Here is a 16996-nt window from a genome sequence, read left to right on the forward strand (position 1 = left end):
GGTGCTAGGTACCGAAAATAGTAAGGGGCTTGTTAATGCCCAGCATGGCACTGGCAACTAGATGAGAAATGGACTCGAATGCAGCTCTTGTGCAAGCTTAGCAGCCTTGATGTTACCTATTTAACGGATGGTACCTTGTTAACTGTTGAATTAACACGTTTGACTTACCTGCTCAAAATATGGGGTTGTCATACGATGGTACAATGCTCTGCTACACAGCTCTGTGGTCTCTTTCCACAAGGCATCTCACAATGCACAATGAAAAGGACAGGGAATTTGGAACATGGGTTCAAACTGCCAGTCTTCTTTGATTCCTTTATTGGCATCCATCCATTTTGCTAATGCTATATCAGAATTGTACTAGGCAGATGGGGGACCTACCGCTGAATACTGTGATCGTGACAGTCAGGGCTATAGTTATGGAGGTATGTAATGCCACGAAGAGAGTGCCACTGTGCTGTCTCACAGAGCGTGGCCATATATATAGGAGGTTACTAATGGTTCTGTGAATGGACAGTGTTCCTGAACTGGATGGGGCTATTCATGGAATATGTGACTGTTGTGAGGGGTGGAGAGGAGCTGCCCCACATTAGGCCAGAGACTATATCAACAGAAACAAGCAGCTGATCACTGTGGAAAGGTCTTAGTATCAATGTGGGGTCATCTGGTAAGGTCAGCAGTGCCAGGGCTTCCTTAAAAAAAATCAGACTTTCTTAAAATGAGCAAGGGACCATTTGCTTCATGGACTGCAGTGGATGCTAGTGGAGTCACAGTTCCTTTTGTCCCTCTTAGAGGCCTAGCTTGGCCTCTGCTTCCCTGGCTTCTGAGTCCTTTTACTTGGGCAAGAGAGAGCATGGGTGAAGTATCAGTGCTTCAGAAGCCTGAGGGGCAGGTAGGGGTAGTGTCTTGCAAAAGAGATTCATTTCTTCTTACATACCTGTGTGATAAGTGCTTGCTGTATTTAGAACACCATTTGTGAGAGCAATGGTGGGAATCGGTGGGTTTAGAAGGTGAAGAAACTTGTGAACACTATGGCAGCTGGAGGGAATTTCCTTGTTGTGGTGAGGAAAGAAGAATCAGGGATGCACTGTCCTCTTGCACTGTGGTAAGGAAGTAGTTAAGAGCACTGAGCATGCTGGACACAAGGGAATGAAGGAATCGTTTGTACCCTGACTTTTCTTAGGCATTGGCACAACGTAGGATGAGCAGTTTATGGGGTGAGCTGTACCTTAAAACTCTTCAGGAAAATTATTTCAAAATGAATCTTTTGGGATAGCAAACAACTCATGTCACCTGAAAAACCCACATTTTCTTAACAAAAACAGTTGCCTAAAAATATAGTACAAACTTGTGGCCAGTGGCACCGAGGCCTGGCCAAATACCAGTGCTCACAAACTTGTATAGGTAGGGATCTACCCTATTTGCAATTTCACATTTTCTTGTGGAAACCACAAAAAAAAAAAGCAAACCCACAAAAAATGGCAAGCTCCGCAATTTTACCATGGAATCATCAGGAAAAAAACCCACCCTAAAAATAAAAATGGGAGCCAGTGGTCCTCAAGGCTCCTGCAGCCTGGCCTCACAGCCCGTGGGGGTGCCCTCTATGTTGTATGCATCCTCTCCTTTCTAGGGCCATGTGTTTCAGGAAACATCTGTTCTCTGCTTCTGCCCATGTGGTTCTCTGAGACATGTTCAATGACTCTTGGAACAGATCGTAGCCCACTGGATTGACACACTGTCAGTCTTCTTGAAAATTATAACGCCTGTCCTTGTACAGGTGCTAAAAGAAACCTGAAAGAGTACAAATACCTACTGTCCCAACAGTTAACTGCTGAGGTTTCCTGAGCTGTGAGGATTAACACACCCATCACTTGCACCTTTGCCACTGAAATGAGTCCCCAGCAAGGCTCTGTAGGTTCAAATTTAGTTTGGGTCTCTGCCCCCAAATTCCCAGCTCCTCTAAGAGCCCAGCAGGCCACATGATAAGTCTTCACAGGCTGGATTTGGCCTGCGAGGAGATCTTTTGACACCCGTGGCATAAAGTACGCTTCAAAATTAATAGCATTTTGTAGCAATTATTCAGACCCCTCCCCCCAACCTGGTATCAAATCTTTAGGGAAGCCTCGTAATGTCTATGCATTTTGAACCATGGCTGTAGTCTGACTTGAGCCATTTACCTTGAGAAATCTGAAGCTGAAATGCATTAATGAAAATGGGAGCTGAAGTATATTTTCTATTGATCTTTTTTCCCTTCTGTCTGCCTCTACAACGTACATGCCTTTCATGCAGTGTTTGGGGTTTTTAACCCTCATGGTGCCTACATCTTGAGCAGAGGGGAATAAGGGGGATGGAATGGATGGAACTGAATGGAGGTGAAATAAGAAGCAGCCTAGGAAGTGGTCTATGGAGGCAGCAAATACATCCAATTGTAGGATTTGATACTGCAGGGAAATATAATTATAGGACTCTGACACAAATGCCATTTTGATTATGTTATGGAGGTAGTGGGTTAAAGGCAAATTGGTGGTGAGACTCCTAGCTCTTCCCAACAGGCTGGTACCTGGAAAAAAGCTGTAGACAATTGTATTGTACTACAGAATAGTACAGCTGCTCTCCACAGCATTTTTAGGCTGGCTGTCCTCAGAGGTTTGAATGTAACTGTCTGTATGAGGCTCTCATGTAATCTATAAACATACTTGTGTGCCAAAGAAAATGTCCTGGTCAGACCCCACAGTATATCTGGGATCAAGTGTGCTTGTCACATTGTCTTGGAGCTTGGAAAACCCTCCATCTTGTCATCTTGGAATGCAGTGCTTAAAAGATCAAATCCAGTTCTTTATAGCAGGAAGGTAACAGCACTGTTATCAGAGGTTTCAACCTGCTCTTTTGTCTGCAGGTACTTCTGGACTTGCAGTCCAGTCCAAGATCAGTCAAATGCCAGGCTTCTGAAGAAACCCATGTGGGAGTAGAGGAGACAAGAAGGACATGGCTGTGGAGTCACATGGGGGTGCTGCTGTCTGATATTGAAAAGGTATTCCTGGATACCTGCAAATGTCTAAATGTCAAGGTGATATACAGTCAAGATGACCCTAGCACAGTGGGAAGGCACACAGATAAATGTACAACCTGATCCAGGTGGGAAGCACTGCAGCAAGCAAAGTAGTTAGATGGCCAGAAACACTTGTTAGAAATGTGGGGAAAAAAGCTTGGGTGGTGGTGAGACACTGGAAGGCAAAGGGACTAAAGTTCAGGTGATGCAATACACCAGTGTAGAGAAGGCTGCAAGAGACCCTGTAATTAAATTAAAAATGGAGGTGGAAAGAGACAAAATATGGTCACCATATCAGAGGCTTCTGGTTCTGTGTCCAAAACTAATGGTTTGTCTATTTTCCATTTATATATAATGCCCTCTTGAGGGATACATCCCAGTAGACAAGGGACAAGGAGACTTTAGAAGTTGACAGTGTTTGTCTTTAAAGTAGTGGCTAAGGCCATGTGTAGATGAAACGAGAGGTGTGTGTGCATCACACTTTAAAGCAGGCTAAATGCTTTTGCACCGCTTTTATAGTGTTGGTGTTTGCATGCCTCGGCAGCATATTGCGCATGCCAGGGGTGTCAAAGATCTGCTCGCAGGCCAAATCCAGCTGCTGTAGGAAATTCGGCAGCATAACGCGCCTTAAATGACTTGGGGTGCAGTAAATTAAAACTCCTCCGAGAAGTTTGTTTGCTGCCCCTACAGCCGTGGAGCAAAGCACCGGTCTCCATGCAGGTCAGGGGCTCTACAGAAAGCCCATGCAGGCAGCCCAGCAGCAGCCCAGGAAAGCAGGCTCCGCCCAAGGAAAGCGGCAAACCTGATCTTCCCTCCACCCCCAGAGCCTGCCTGCTTGCCTGAGGTGTGCGGGGGCCTGGTGCTTCCCTCTGTGGCTGCGGTGCCCCCTGGGACCACGCAAGCCGGGTGCCTGTGGGTGGGTACCGCTGGGGAGGGGGCGCTGCTGCCGCAGAGGGAAGCACCAGCCCCTGCCTACAGCCCAGGGGCTGCTCCACCTACCGGGAGCTCACCCTCCCCACCCTGCCGGAGAGGCAGGTAAGTCAGCGGGGTGTGTGCACAACATGGGGGTGTAATCAGCCCTAAACTGAAGCGGTGCTTTTTAAAACCCACCACTTCAATTTAGGGCCCCCATTTCATCTACACATGCCCTACAATTTACTGTGTGCTATTTCAGTAGGTTTCTGTTTTCTGGCCTACTCTGCAGGGATGTTTTTACAGTATGAGCTCTCCATTTAAATCCCTTTTTTCTTTCATGTCTAACAAACACTGTTAAATAGAACACAGAAGAAAGTAGACAAGATTATTAAACATCATTTTAAGCACTTCGAGTCTGATCCCCTGCTTTAGGCAGGAAACAGCACTGGGGTTAAGTAACCCCAGCTAGGTGCTTGTCTAATCTCATCTTGAATACCTCCAAGAAAGGGGAAAGCACCACCTCCCTTGGAAGCTCATTCCATATTTTGGCAACCCTCACCGTAAAGAATTTTTTCCTGATGTCATAGACAGCCAGCCCTTCTATAGCAGATCATGGTTTAGTTGATTTCTTCCATAGAGGCACAGTTGAGAAGTATTTTTTCAGTCAAAAAAGTGTAGAGCATGACATGAGACAGCATGAAGTTTAGGAACCAGAGAGAGAGATGGTTTTGTGTGCTCATCTAGGGACCTCTGTCACGTCTGTTTCCATCTAACTTTTAGGTACTTGCATGGGCCCCACATCTGTACTCTTCCAGCACCTGAGTGAGGTAAGGAGGAATTATGATCCTTATTCTAGAAATGAGGAGCTGAGGTGTAGAGGCGGTACAGGGTTGCCCTTGCAGTCTGTGGCAGAACAGGGAGTTGAACTTGGTCTCGAGTCCCTTGGGTTGTAACTTAGTGCAGTTTGTCTATCCACCGATCCTTCCCAACCTCCTCTTTCAAATCCCTTCCCCCAGCTTTGCTTCTTCCCTGTGACCCAAAATTTCAGAAAAGGTTTTCAAAGAATGAAAGAATGGCTATATCTCACCACTGCACAACTGCTTTTATGGAGCCCAGTCCTTGAATCTTGCCTACCATTTCTGGAGGAAGAGACGTTGTAAGGAAGTCTTTGACCTTATGGGCTCTTGTCTTCGCTTTGGCTGAGCTCTGGAATAAAGCTTACAGCTTGGCAGACATTCTGTTTTCTGGCTGGACAGCACCTACAGCATCTCTTCCTTGGCTGCCTGTCAGTTAGCAAGGATGTACCCAGAATCACTCCATGAGGCTGTGGCTGGCAAACATCAATTTGGCTGTGAATGGTGTGTGCCAGTTGTACTGTATAGCTCTTTCCTAGGAACAGAGGCAAGGGAACAGTTTTGACAGATTGCAGTATCAGTTGTTGAAGGGCAGGCACACTTCTTGAGAAGGAGTAGTCTTTCTCCTAATTAACTGCTGAGGGATATTCAGCTTGCTGCCAATCACTTTGCCCTTGAGCCACTTGCGTCTGATCTGACAGGACTACCAATTCAATTGATAACATCCTTGGCTTCTGAAGCTGGAAAATCAGGGACTCTGACTAGCTGGGGATTTCCCCTTACATGCAGCATGTAACCAATGTAACTAGCCGCACACTATCCTCTTTAGAGATGTCTACTAAAGGAAGCATGCTGGAAGCCCCTCTTACTCTGGATTTTCTCTTTTTAAGGAGAAAAACACAGGAAATGGTGGGTTTCCCCTTTCAGGCTAGCAGAGTTCCAGCCTGCAAGGGGCTGGAGGGAGCGGAAGGAGAGCGATCAGGTGGGGGTGCCACGTGCATGTGCGCACATACAATTTCACATGTCCATCAGGTAGTCTGGAGAGCAGCTCCCACGGGTAAGTCTGGCAGAGTGGCGGGGAGGTGGTCAAGGCTGGGACTGAGGCTGCTGCCCAGCCTGGACAGTGCGTGGGGCTTGGAGCCTGGGGCTGGAATGTGCGGCTGCAGGGCCTGGGCAGGGAGCAAGACGGGCAGCTCGTCCAGGGAGGACAGACGGTGGGGGAGGCCTGGCTTCTCATCACTGCATGCACTCTCAGGAGGGACATAGTGGGAATGTGCCCCCCAGACTTGTGTGTGGGGCTGGCTCCCAGCCCTGCTGCTCTCCTCCCAGGGCCTCTACGGCCGAATGGACAGGATCTGGCGCAGCAGGGTAGAGCGTGGCGGGTGGGAAAGTTCATTGCCGACACTGGGAGCTCTGTGCCACCATGGTGAGGCACCCCCTGGCAGGAACGGGGGTGCTGGCACAGAGTTGTGCCCTTTGTTGCTGCTGGGTGGGCAGGGGGTGCCTCACCATGGTGGTGCAGAGCTCCCAGTGGCAGCAACATTCTTCCCTACCCAGGCTCACTCTGCCCTGCTGTACTGGGTCCCACCCACTGGGCCGCAGAGGCCCCAAAGGGCAGCAGGGCAGGAAGCCCGAGCCTGCAACAGGCAGCCTGCTTCTGTGCCCCTCAACGGGCTCCTTTCTGGCCATGCCACTTGTGGGGGAGGGAGAGTCAGGCTCTGCTCCACTGCTGCCTCACACAGGTGGCAGTTGGGGCTCAGGCCTGTTGTGGGCAGCAGGGGGCTGTGGATGTGGGCAGGGCTGGGGGAAGCAGGGGGCTGTGGGTGAGGAGTGAGGAGCACCAGCAGGGCTAGGGGGCTGTGGTTTGGGAGTGAGAGGCAATGGCATGGGCTGAGCCAGTGCTGTAGCAACAAAGTTTGGTGCCTGGGGCAAAGCCCTAAGCGGCAGCCTACCTTGTCCTGCACAAAGATCTGGGGGGCACATGACCCCCCATGCTTGCCTGGGAGTGTACACAGTGGCAGGAGCCACCCTTCCCCCAACCCGCACTCCCCACAAATGAGCTGCTCATGATTCCTTCCCATATCCCGCCCCAGCTGGGCAGCACCTGTTGGCACCCCTTTGCTTTGGTGCTCAGGGCAGTCACCCCGCTTCCCTCCCTCCGCCCAATTGCTACAGCATTGTGCAGGGCTGCTCAGTACCACAAAGCAGTGGTGAGCAAAGAGGGCAGGGGTAGCCCTTATTTTCCACGCTAAAAACCACAAAATCAAATACCAAAATTTATAGGTATTTAGAATTTATTTTATTGTTGTGATTGAGGCACTGGTAGGCTTCCAAATTGCTTTAAAGTTGTAAATATATCAATAAAATATTGTGCTCAACTGATATGTATAATATGTATATTTTTAATCAGCAAATTTGTGATTTTTAAATGAGAAAACCAGGATCCCTGGACATCACTGCCCATGGCCTGCTGGTGTCTCACTTCAGAGACATTTCAGGGGTTAATAGAAAAAGATCTGAAATGGCTCCAGAGAATCTGCCCTGCAAAGTTGCTTGCTGATGCCTTCCCTATAATTTCAGACTGGTGTCTGCTTCCACTCTAAAGCTGAAGACCTTATACTGCCTTCATGGCCCAGGATCCATGGATTCCCCAGTGCTGAGCCCAGTTACCTGGACTAGGTAAGGGGGAGAGCATCTTGGCTCCAGTGGCTGAATTCAGACCTGGGTAATATGCTAGATCAACTATGGGCATGCACTGCAGGGCAACTGGAAAGCTGATACTCAGGGGCAGCTGAGGATGCTCCTGATGCAAAGAAATCTGTGGCCATAAAGCAGCATTGCCTGATGTGCCTTTCTTCTCCCTGTCTCCTCTTGGGGTGTCTTGGTGGCAAGAATAGAGTGCATAGTCCCTATACAATCACTCCAGCTAGCACAGTGTAGGATGGCCCTGTCAGCTAAGGGTGGACCAGCTCCTTCCATAACAATCATGAGATTGGGGTGGGTGGGGATTGGGGTGGTATGTAGTGTAGAATTGGTGCAGTGCAGGATCCAACATGTACCCTGTTTTATTTCTGCAACACAGGACAGAAAACAACAACATCACTACAAATAAAATTGTCATAAGCAGGAGGCATTAGGGAACAATAAACCAGTGAGGGTAAGGGGACAAAAATCAGCTTGCCATGAGGTAAGCAAGGCACTTATGTGGAATCAGGTACTCCATGGCACACACTGGTGTGTATGCTCTGATCCCATTAAAGGTGAGGTATCTTGCCCCATACTGCAGGATTAGAGCATGTAGATAGACCATTACCATAGAACAGCTTATGGGAAGTTTAGTGTCTACACACCAGGGGCAGGCAAAATGTGGCCTGCAGGCTGAATCCAACCTACCAGACACTTTCATCTGGCCCTCAGTGCCCACCAGCTAATTGTACCCTGCCCAGCCTTTCTGCTCATGAGGCATGGGAATGAGGCACCCATTTATATGGCTCCCCTGCCAACATACCCTACTGCATCTCACTCCCACCCTCATGGGTGAAAGGGCCTAGCCCAAACAGCAGCAGCATCCAGGCGGGGCCACTACTGCCGCTGCTGCAGCCACTAGGGGACCTGCTTGGCTTCCCCAACATCCCACTCTCCCCAGACAGCAGGTAGGGAAGCGGTGGGGGGTGGGAGCTGCAGCTGGGTGGGAGTGCAGAGCATGGAGCTGGGGCTGGCAGCAGTGCGGAGCTTGGGTGGGCAGGATATGGGTGTGAGGGAGGGTGGGGGTGATAGGGACCCTCCCACGCTCACCCTCCATGGTGCAGCAGCAGCTGCAGCAGACAGGGATGCTTGGGGCACTGGTGCCCAGCACAGGCTCTGGTGCCCAGCAGCGCGCGACTCCAGTTGGTACTGCACATTGCAGCGAGTGCAGCTCAGCTGGGCTGCCTCTATTGCCATCACTCCCTGCCACACACACACAGCCCCTGCACTTGTATACCACTGGAGGGAATCTCCCTGCACTGGAGCTGGCTGCCTTCATCACTCCCTGCCATATAGGTCCTGGGACTCCTCTCCACTTCCATCAGAGTCCCAGGACCTGTGTGGCAGGGGGCAGTGAAGGCAGTCGGCTCCAGGATGGGGAGCTTCCCTCCAGAGGTGCGTGAGTGCAGGGGCTGCGTGTGTGTGGTGGGGAGTGCCAGCGATAGAGGCAGCCCAACCACGCTGCGTTCACCAAGATGTGAAGCACCAGCTGGAGTCACGCACCTCCAGGCACCAGTGCCTGAGTTGGGCACAAGCACCCTGAGCACCCCACCCTGGTGCTGCTGCTGCTGTGCAATGGGGGGAGTGTGGGGTGGTCCTCACACCCCCACACCTTCCCTCACACCCCACAAATGCCACACACCGGCACCCTGCCCCCACAACCCCCCACATATACACCCCCTGACATATCCTATGTCCTCCCACATGCAACATACACCCCCCAACCACACACCCCAATATGCAAGACTAAAAATTAATTTTTGAGTTATTATGCAGTCACCGCTATATAAAGTATGCAAACACAGATCATGACAAAATATTTTTTGTAATAAAAAATATGTTGTAATATATTTTTTACTTTTAGTGTATGATTTGACTTTTAGTGTATGATTTGGTTTATATCTGGTTCTAAGATGTCAGCCCCCATCTCTCAAAAGAAGTATTTTTGGGGGGCAAGGGGAGTGATGTCCAGTGGCAAAGGTCAGGGGTTAGGGGGTGGGACTTCCCATCCCCAGATGGAGACCAGGGGGTGGGGCAACTGTCAAGGGGTATGGCTACCCATGCAGCCTAAGAAAGCTCACCAAACCTAATTAAGTGGCCCTCCACCTGAAATGATCACCTGCCCCTGCTATACACTTATGGGCAGATCTAGACTTCTGAAAAAGGGGTGAAGATGGTGAGTTTCATCATCCCATATAAAATAACACATTCTTCTCCAGCTAAAAATAAACCAGAAGTTTCCTGATATGCCAGGGGCCTTGGGCTGTATTATTCAGTTTAAGATTGAAGCAGAAGTAAAAATAACTTAATTGGAATGAATTAAAAACAATCCACAGGGCTGTGATATAGGATCTTCCTTACCAGGAGCAGCTAATAGATAGCATTGCAGAACAAAGGCTAGCTTGACTGGTGGAACATCAAGCCCATTAAAAAGAAAAGTGGGTTGTTAACACCTGTGGAATGATTTTAGAAGAGATCAGGAAGATTATAATGAGCCATGAAGTCAATTGACTTCCTCAGCACTCCCTGACTAGAAGCCACTGCCGGTGGTCAGTTTTAAACTGTGAGTGGAGCAGGAATCAAAGAAGGGTGCAAGTGTACTACTGCACCCCTCCTGTATCTGCCCCTGTATACACCTATGTCCTTACAGCCACATGTTCAAACGTGTGTGGGCACAACTGTATATTGTAAAGTGTATAAGCCAGATGTAACTTGAATGAGGTAAATGAGAAGAAGAGAGGGAACTGACAGAACCCAAGTATGAGTTATGGGAATTTTACATACAAATGAGTTAGGGGAGTTATAAGCACAAATCAAGGCTTATGACTACAGAGAGACTGAGTCTGAAAAATCTTAAATACTAGACAAATGGTAAGGGAGACTTGCTGGGGTAAAAAAGGTGTGCCCATAGCCATGAGAATTCAGAGCATGCAGCATTCTGATTATAATGTTCTAGTCAGGGCCTGTGTAAAGCACAAGCTGAAATTTTGGCCATTCATACAATCTCAAAATTGTACAAGTTTAAAAAATGTCAGCTTACTTGAAACCTGGATCACTGCATGGGACAACAGGACATTCAAGTCAGGATCAGAAAGGACTGAGCATTCCACACAGCTGAAGTAAAGATTGAAAAAGAGGAATTAACATAAAAAATGGGATTCAGATGTGAAAAGCTGAGTGCCTGAACCCATTAACATGACATATCTATGTGTAACTTCAATAGCTTTAGATCTATTCAGCTAGAGAAACCTTTCAACTATTGTGAAATGTAGTGGTCTGTCACAGCAGTGACTGCTGGGGAAAGAAACCTCATTTTGAACATCATCAGGGCATCAGTAATAAATTGAAGAAGATAATCTCAGCGTCTCATAATAGTCCTGTACCTTTCATTGCTGCTAACACAGAACTATCACAACAGCAACAGATCTAGTAGCAGGGCCATATTCAGCACCTTGCATCACCTTGTGGGCACCTTTCACATCTGTATGTATCTTAGGTTGGGGAAGAGATGCCTGAGCTCTCCGTATGTGGAGTGTTCTGCTGATGGGCACCCCAGTTCCCCACTGCTCAGCCTGTTGTGGCAAGCATGTATTCAACTGCCTATTCTCTGTGGCCTCCTGGGGAGAGTGGGAACCCATCAAAGCTATAGCAGCTTAATTTAACAGTCTAGAAAATATTATTTGCGTATCCAAATATATATGTAAATGCATCGAATAACAGATAAATAGGTCTGGAAGGGACCTCTGGAGGTTATTTAGTCCAACCCGCACCCACTGCCAAAGGTGGGACCATCCCTATCCAAACTGTCCTATGCAAATCCATTGTCTTGCCTATTACTAAAACTACACAGACAACCCTGACACAATTACAAGGTGTAACACCCTAAATTGCCACAGGTAAAGCAAGGGGGCGGGGGAAGCAGGCAATGTCCTGCTGGTACGAGGGTTGTTAAAATACACTCAAGAGAACCAAGGAAGAAGGCAAACCCCCACCACTGTCCATACCAATCTGACCATGGGGTAAAATTCCTTTTTGACTCCAAATGTGGTAATACATCTGACCCTGAGTTGAGGGGTAAGACCCTCTAGCCAGGAAGCTCTGGGTTTAAGCCTCTGCAAGAGCATTGGTGCGCCCAGTCAAAATCCCCAAATGCTTCTGAGGAAGTAAAAAACAAACAAACAACCCCCCCCAACCCCTCCCCCCCCCAAATCTCCTGATACACAAAAGGGGAAAAAAAAATCTCCCCGACTAAATATGGCAACCAGCAAAGTCCAGAAGCATAAGAAATACCTATAGTAGAGGATAGACTTCTACATCATCCCTTACCAATGCTTTGTCCAACCTCTTCTTGAGATTTCACAACTTCCCTAGGCAGTCTACTCCACTGCTTCACTGTTCTAACACACGTTTAAATCAAATACATAAATAAATATGTTTAGTTATAGGTAGGCTCCCCCAAAAAACCCAAGAGGCAATAATGCTAACATACAATAGGTACAAAGTGAAACTGCAGAAAATGGTGAAGAACTAGGAATCCAGGTTTTAAATGGATTTAATCCATGAACAGAGGCATAGTCAGGCATTTCTGTGCCTGGTGCAGATCAACTGCAGAGCACTCCTCTATGTGCTATGACATAATTACTTCCAGTGTATGTAGTGCCCCCCCGCAATGTGAGGGCTTCCAGTGCCAGTGAACCACTGGCACCATCCTTGCTACAGTACAGCCTATGAACAATGATATATTCACTCATTCATTAAATCTATCTGCTTCTTACAGAAGCACCTGAGCTGAAAACTTCAGAGCCTGGCTATAATACTTCTAAAGGCTGGGGATATTCTGGTGTTAGATCCTGATTTTTGGTAAATCCCATTTGTACCATATGCATCTATATCAGTCTGCATACACACCCAAATACTTATTCTGTGTTATCTCTCCACTTTGTTCAGAACTATAACAGGCTGCTCTAGTTTGCCCGAAAACCTTCCTTCATTATCAGATAATGGTACTGCTGATGTTAAGTGTGTTTTGCAGACTTGCAGTTGTGGGTAGCTTGTCCTAGTAAAATATAAAGGAGATAAGAGTGTTTTGTTCCTGAGAACAGACTAAGGGTGTGATCTGAACTGTCCATGGAGAAGAAACTAATGAACTGTAGGTAAACATTGCCTTGATACAAAACTAACAGTATTTTCTTCCTAACCAGCATTGTGCTCATGGTAGCTATTTCTTGATTGGGTGTGACACTGTTTAAAAGCTTTAGGCTATAACAGCATTAAACCATCATATCTGGATATTTTTTCCCCTGCTGTTTCATCCATAAATCTACCTGCTGTCATGGGCAAAGTACAGACAGTCAAAAAGCCTGAGGCTGAATCAATTCAATCTTCACAGGTTAGGCTAAGCGGCGTAGATTGAACTGATAAGCAAGTGAACAGACATTTATTTTTGATTCTGGAAATGCAGCCACATGCCTGCAGTGGCCCAGGCCAGAAGCTGAGGGCACAAGAGCATGCCTGCCTGTTTAGCTGGAGCAGACAGCTGGGGCCAAAGCTAGCCCGCCCGCCCACCCTGCAAGGAGGGGGTTTGCAGGGGAGGTGCAACTCGTCCTGGTATGCTGGGGGATCATGAGTTAACTTGAATCTGGAGGAGATCCGGGACAGAAGTTCAATAAACTGATTTAACCTAAATCAGTTAAGTCTGATACTACTTCCAAGTTTATCTTAATCCAGTTTTGGCCATTTTGAAAGTGGTTTATGCACACTGAACTTCTGTTGTGTTACAGATTTGAACCAGTTTCTGATCACTTATACTGATTTATGTGTATATTATACACATTTATATCTAGTTTATTTATACCTAGCCATGGTGGCTGTATGGGCATAGTAGACCACAGGACAAAGCCTTCCCAGATGCATTTCTAATAAGCCAAAGGATAAATTTGACACAACATGCCCAGTCTCGGACTGTTGGTATTCCAATATTTGTTGTCTTCAGAAAGGCCATAGCTAAATAATTTAGGTGGAATTCAGTATATTTAATTAACAATTTTTAAATTAATTAAAAATAACCTAGATTGTGTGGCTGTGGGTGGGGCCCCTGGTTGGATTTTGTTCCATTGTTGACTCTTAAAAATATTAATTTAAAGTGCTCTCATCTGTTTTATAAGCCCTGCATAATACTGACCCAAAGAGACCTGTACAAATTTACCAAAAGGTGACAGGGGAAAATGTTTCTGACCAGAATGAGCTTTTTAATGAACACTGTTAGCACTGAAACAAATAGAGTATGTCTAAGCCAGACATTTACTCATATATTGTTAGTCCCTGTTTCTTATGCTGTAGATTTTGAATTTGGTAACAAAGTCCAGTAAATATTATCTCAGAGATCATATTCTATAAATTTGTACCCAAATTCCTATTGTACTTAAAATTTCATATGGTAGATATTTATGCTTTAGTAGTTTGGGCTTGGGAAACATGATTGGATTTTGTCCTCTTCTTTTTTTTTAATTTGGTACTATTTTATGGATCCAGTTGAGACTACAACATCAGATGTTCTCACAAGATATGCAGAAAAGTTAGATTATATCCAGGGAAACCTTATTTTCCATTGACTCATCAGGTCCTTTTATTGTCAGTGAACAAAGGATGATTCCATTTCATGATAGAATGCGCTGCAACATATTCCTGAAATGAAAGCAGACTCTTGAAAAGGAATCACCACTCAAGTTATCAATACTTTTGATTAGGTGACTTTATTAGGAATAGAAGATTCCCAAACAGGCAAATTCAGAGTCTCTGGGCACATGAACCCTTAACCAAGTGATAATATCTGTATTTTCCTATACCAGCCTCTGAAGACTATACTGAAGCTCCATAGTGCTAAATTTCAGTAGATTAGGTGAAAGGTCATAATAATGGATAAAGCCTCAACAGTCATGACTAAGTTCACAGACAACGCCAAACTATGGGGAAGTGCGATCACAGTAAAGGATAAACTGGCAATTCAGGCTGACCTGGACAGGTTCGCAAGGTGGGCGGATCAAAACCTGATGATATTCAATACAGAGAAATGCAAGGTGCTCCACCTTGGGAGAAAAAACCCACATCATACTTAAGGTTCAGCAGTGCTACACTTACTAGCACCATGACTGAAAGAGACTTGGGAGTCATGATTGACCACAGGATGAACATGAGCCACCAATGTGATGCCACAGCTGGCAAAGCAAATACAACTGGCTTGCATCTACCAATGCATCTCAAGCAAGACCCAAGAAGTCATCCTCCCGCTTTACTCGGCCTTGGTGAGGCCGCAGCTGGAGTACTGCATCCAATTCTGGGCTCAACACTTTAAAAAGAATGTGGAGAAGCAAGAGAGAGTCTGGAGGAGAGCCACTCATATGATTAGAGGTCAACAGAACAGGCCTTATGAAGAGAGGCTGAGAGGCATGGGACTCTTCAGCCTGGTGAAGCGAAGGCTCAGGGGTGACTTGGTGGCAGCCTATAAGTATATATGGGGTGTGCACCAGGAACTGGGAGGATGTCAGTTCACCAGGGCACCCCAAGGGAAGACAAGGTCTAATCGTCACAAACTGCTGGAAGACAGTTTTAGGCTAGACATAAGGAAAAATGTCTTTACCATCTGAGTCTCCAGAGTCTGGAATAGACTCCCCCTAGAAGTGGTGCAAGCGCCTACTCTGCATACCTTTAAGAAACACTTGGATGCTTATTTTGCTGGGGTGATCTGACCCCAGCTGACTTCTTGCTCCGTGGGCAGGAGGCTGGACCCAATAATCTCACAAGGTCCCTTCCAGCCCTGATGTCTATGAATCTATGGCTTTTTTTTAAAACAGATGTTGGCTGATACAAATTAATTTACTGGTTTTGCTTATCTCAGCACAAGATGAATTCCAATGCAATATTTATGATACATGTCTGTCTATTGTCTGCTCATATCGCAGGGAACTCTACCTCTCCTAGGTATGACATGAGGGACTCTGTGGAACTGCAGCTATTGTGGATGGCATCTTTGCTCATGTTCAAAGGAAGAACATGTTCAAAAGTTCATGCTGTCCTCCAGAAAGTCACACAAGGAAACAGGTCTGCCTCAGTGTTTAGAAAAGCACCTTGTGTGAGTCATTTCTCTTCTCTGTTTCCCAGCTGCTTTCTTGTTAGTGTTGTCATTTTTGGACTATTTCCTCTCTGTGGCTGGGACTGTCTCTTGCTGTAGGTATGCACAACTGTGCTGGGGCCTTAATCTCAGTCAGAACAACTGGGTGCTTTTGTAATACTGATAATAGTAATTCTAGAGGCAAGATATTTTGTACAACTCCTGTCTCTAGATAGCATCCAAGTAGGTCCATTTAAAATACTTGAGGAATATAAATATAGTCTTTAGCATGATTAGCTCTCTGTCCCACATTTGCATCAAATATTAAAATTAAACATTTTAAGTTTTAAAATTAGTGGGCCATTGGAACAGTTGCTGAAACAAAAATTGAGTTAATTTGGGATAATCAATGTGACACTGCTCTCCAGAATACAAAGAAACTACAGACAGATAGGACTTCTTGGCCAGGTACAGATATTAAACTTTCACCAGTGTGGCTAGGGACAGAAATTACATATAAACCAGTTTAAGTGATTGGAAACTAGTTCAAATCTGTAACACAACAGAAGTCCAGTGCATCTAAACCATTTTCAAAATGGCTGAAACTGGTTTAGGATTAACCTGGATGGATGTAGTATCGCACTTAACTGATTTAGGTTAAATTAGTTAATTGAACTTCTGTCCCAGATTCCCTCCAGATTCAAGTTAACTCAGAATCCCCCAGCATCCCAGGATGCTTTGCACCTTACCTGAACACCCCTGCCCCACCTTCACAGTGTGGGCGGGCTAGCCTTGGCCCAAGCTATCTGCTCCAGCTGAGCAAGGAGGCATGCTCTAGCACCCCGCACCCCCTGCCAACTTTTGGCCTGGGCCACTGCAGGCATGTGGCTGCATTTCCAGAATCAAAAGTGAATGTCTATCAGTTCAATCTATGTAGCTTACATTAACTAGTGAAAATTGAATTGATTCAGCCTTGGGCTTTTTGACTGTCTGTACTTATTAGGGGTGCACCAATAGAGACTTTTTGGGCTGATACCAATAGCTGATTTTTAAGGAAGAATATCAGTTGATACTGATTTGATTTTCGATATGCAGCCCGGCAGCTTGAAAAGCAGTGCCCGGTTGGTAAGTCTGTTGTGGTGGAAGTGGAAGGTGAAGGAAAGGGGCATTGGGGTGGGGGCAAATTGAGTCCCCTGTGGTGAGGGAGGGAGTGGGGCAGGGGATGAAGCTGGGGCAGGTGCTGGAGCAGGTACTGCCCAGCCAGGGTGGGGTGCAGGATGGAGCCAGGGGCTTTGGGGGGGAGGGGTATGCACCCTGGGAGGGCAC

The 16996-nt window shown here is 46.6% G+C and overlaps 1 long non-coding RNA gene across 2 annotated transcripts in view; it reads left to right on the forward strand.

Moving 5' to 3' along the window:
* The first annotated feature begins 2900 nt into the window (after positions 1–2900).
* The window catches only part of LOC109285644 (uncharacterized), a 49323-nt gene continuing 35227 nt past the window's right edge, over positions 2901–16996 (forward strand). For both annotated transcript variants that reach the window (XR_009457654.1, XR_002093455.2), the window contains exons 1-3: positions 2901–3031; positions 4745–4791; positions 7399–7497. This is a non-coding gene — a long non-coding RNA (uncharacterized LOC109285644). The remainder of the gene's footprint in view (positions 3032–4744; positions 4792–7398; positions 7498–16996) is intronic.

The sequence above is a fragment of the Alligator mississippiensis genome, chromosome 1, assembly GCF_030867095.1.
Source record: "Alligator mississippiensis isolate rAllMis1 chromosome 1, rAllMis1, whole genome shotgun sequence".
Classification (NCBI taxonomy): domain Eukaryota; kingdom Metazoa; phylum Chordata; order Crocodylia; family Alligatoridae; genus Alligator; species Alligator mississippiensis.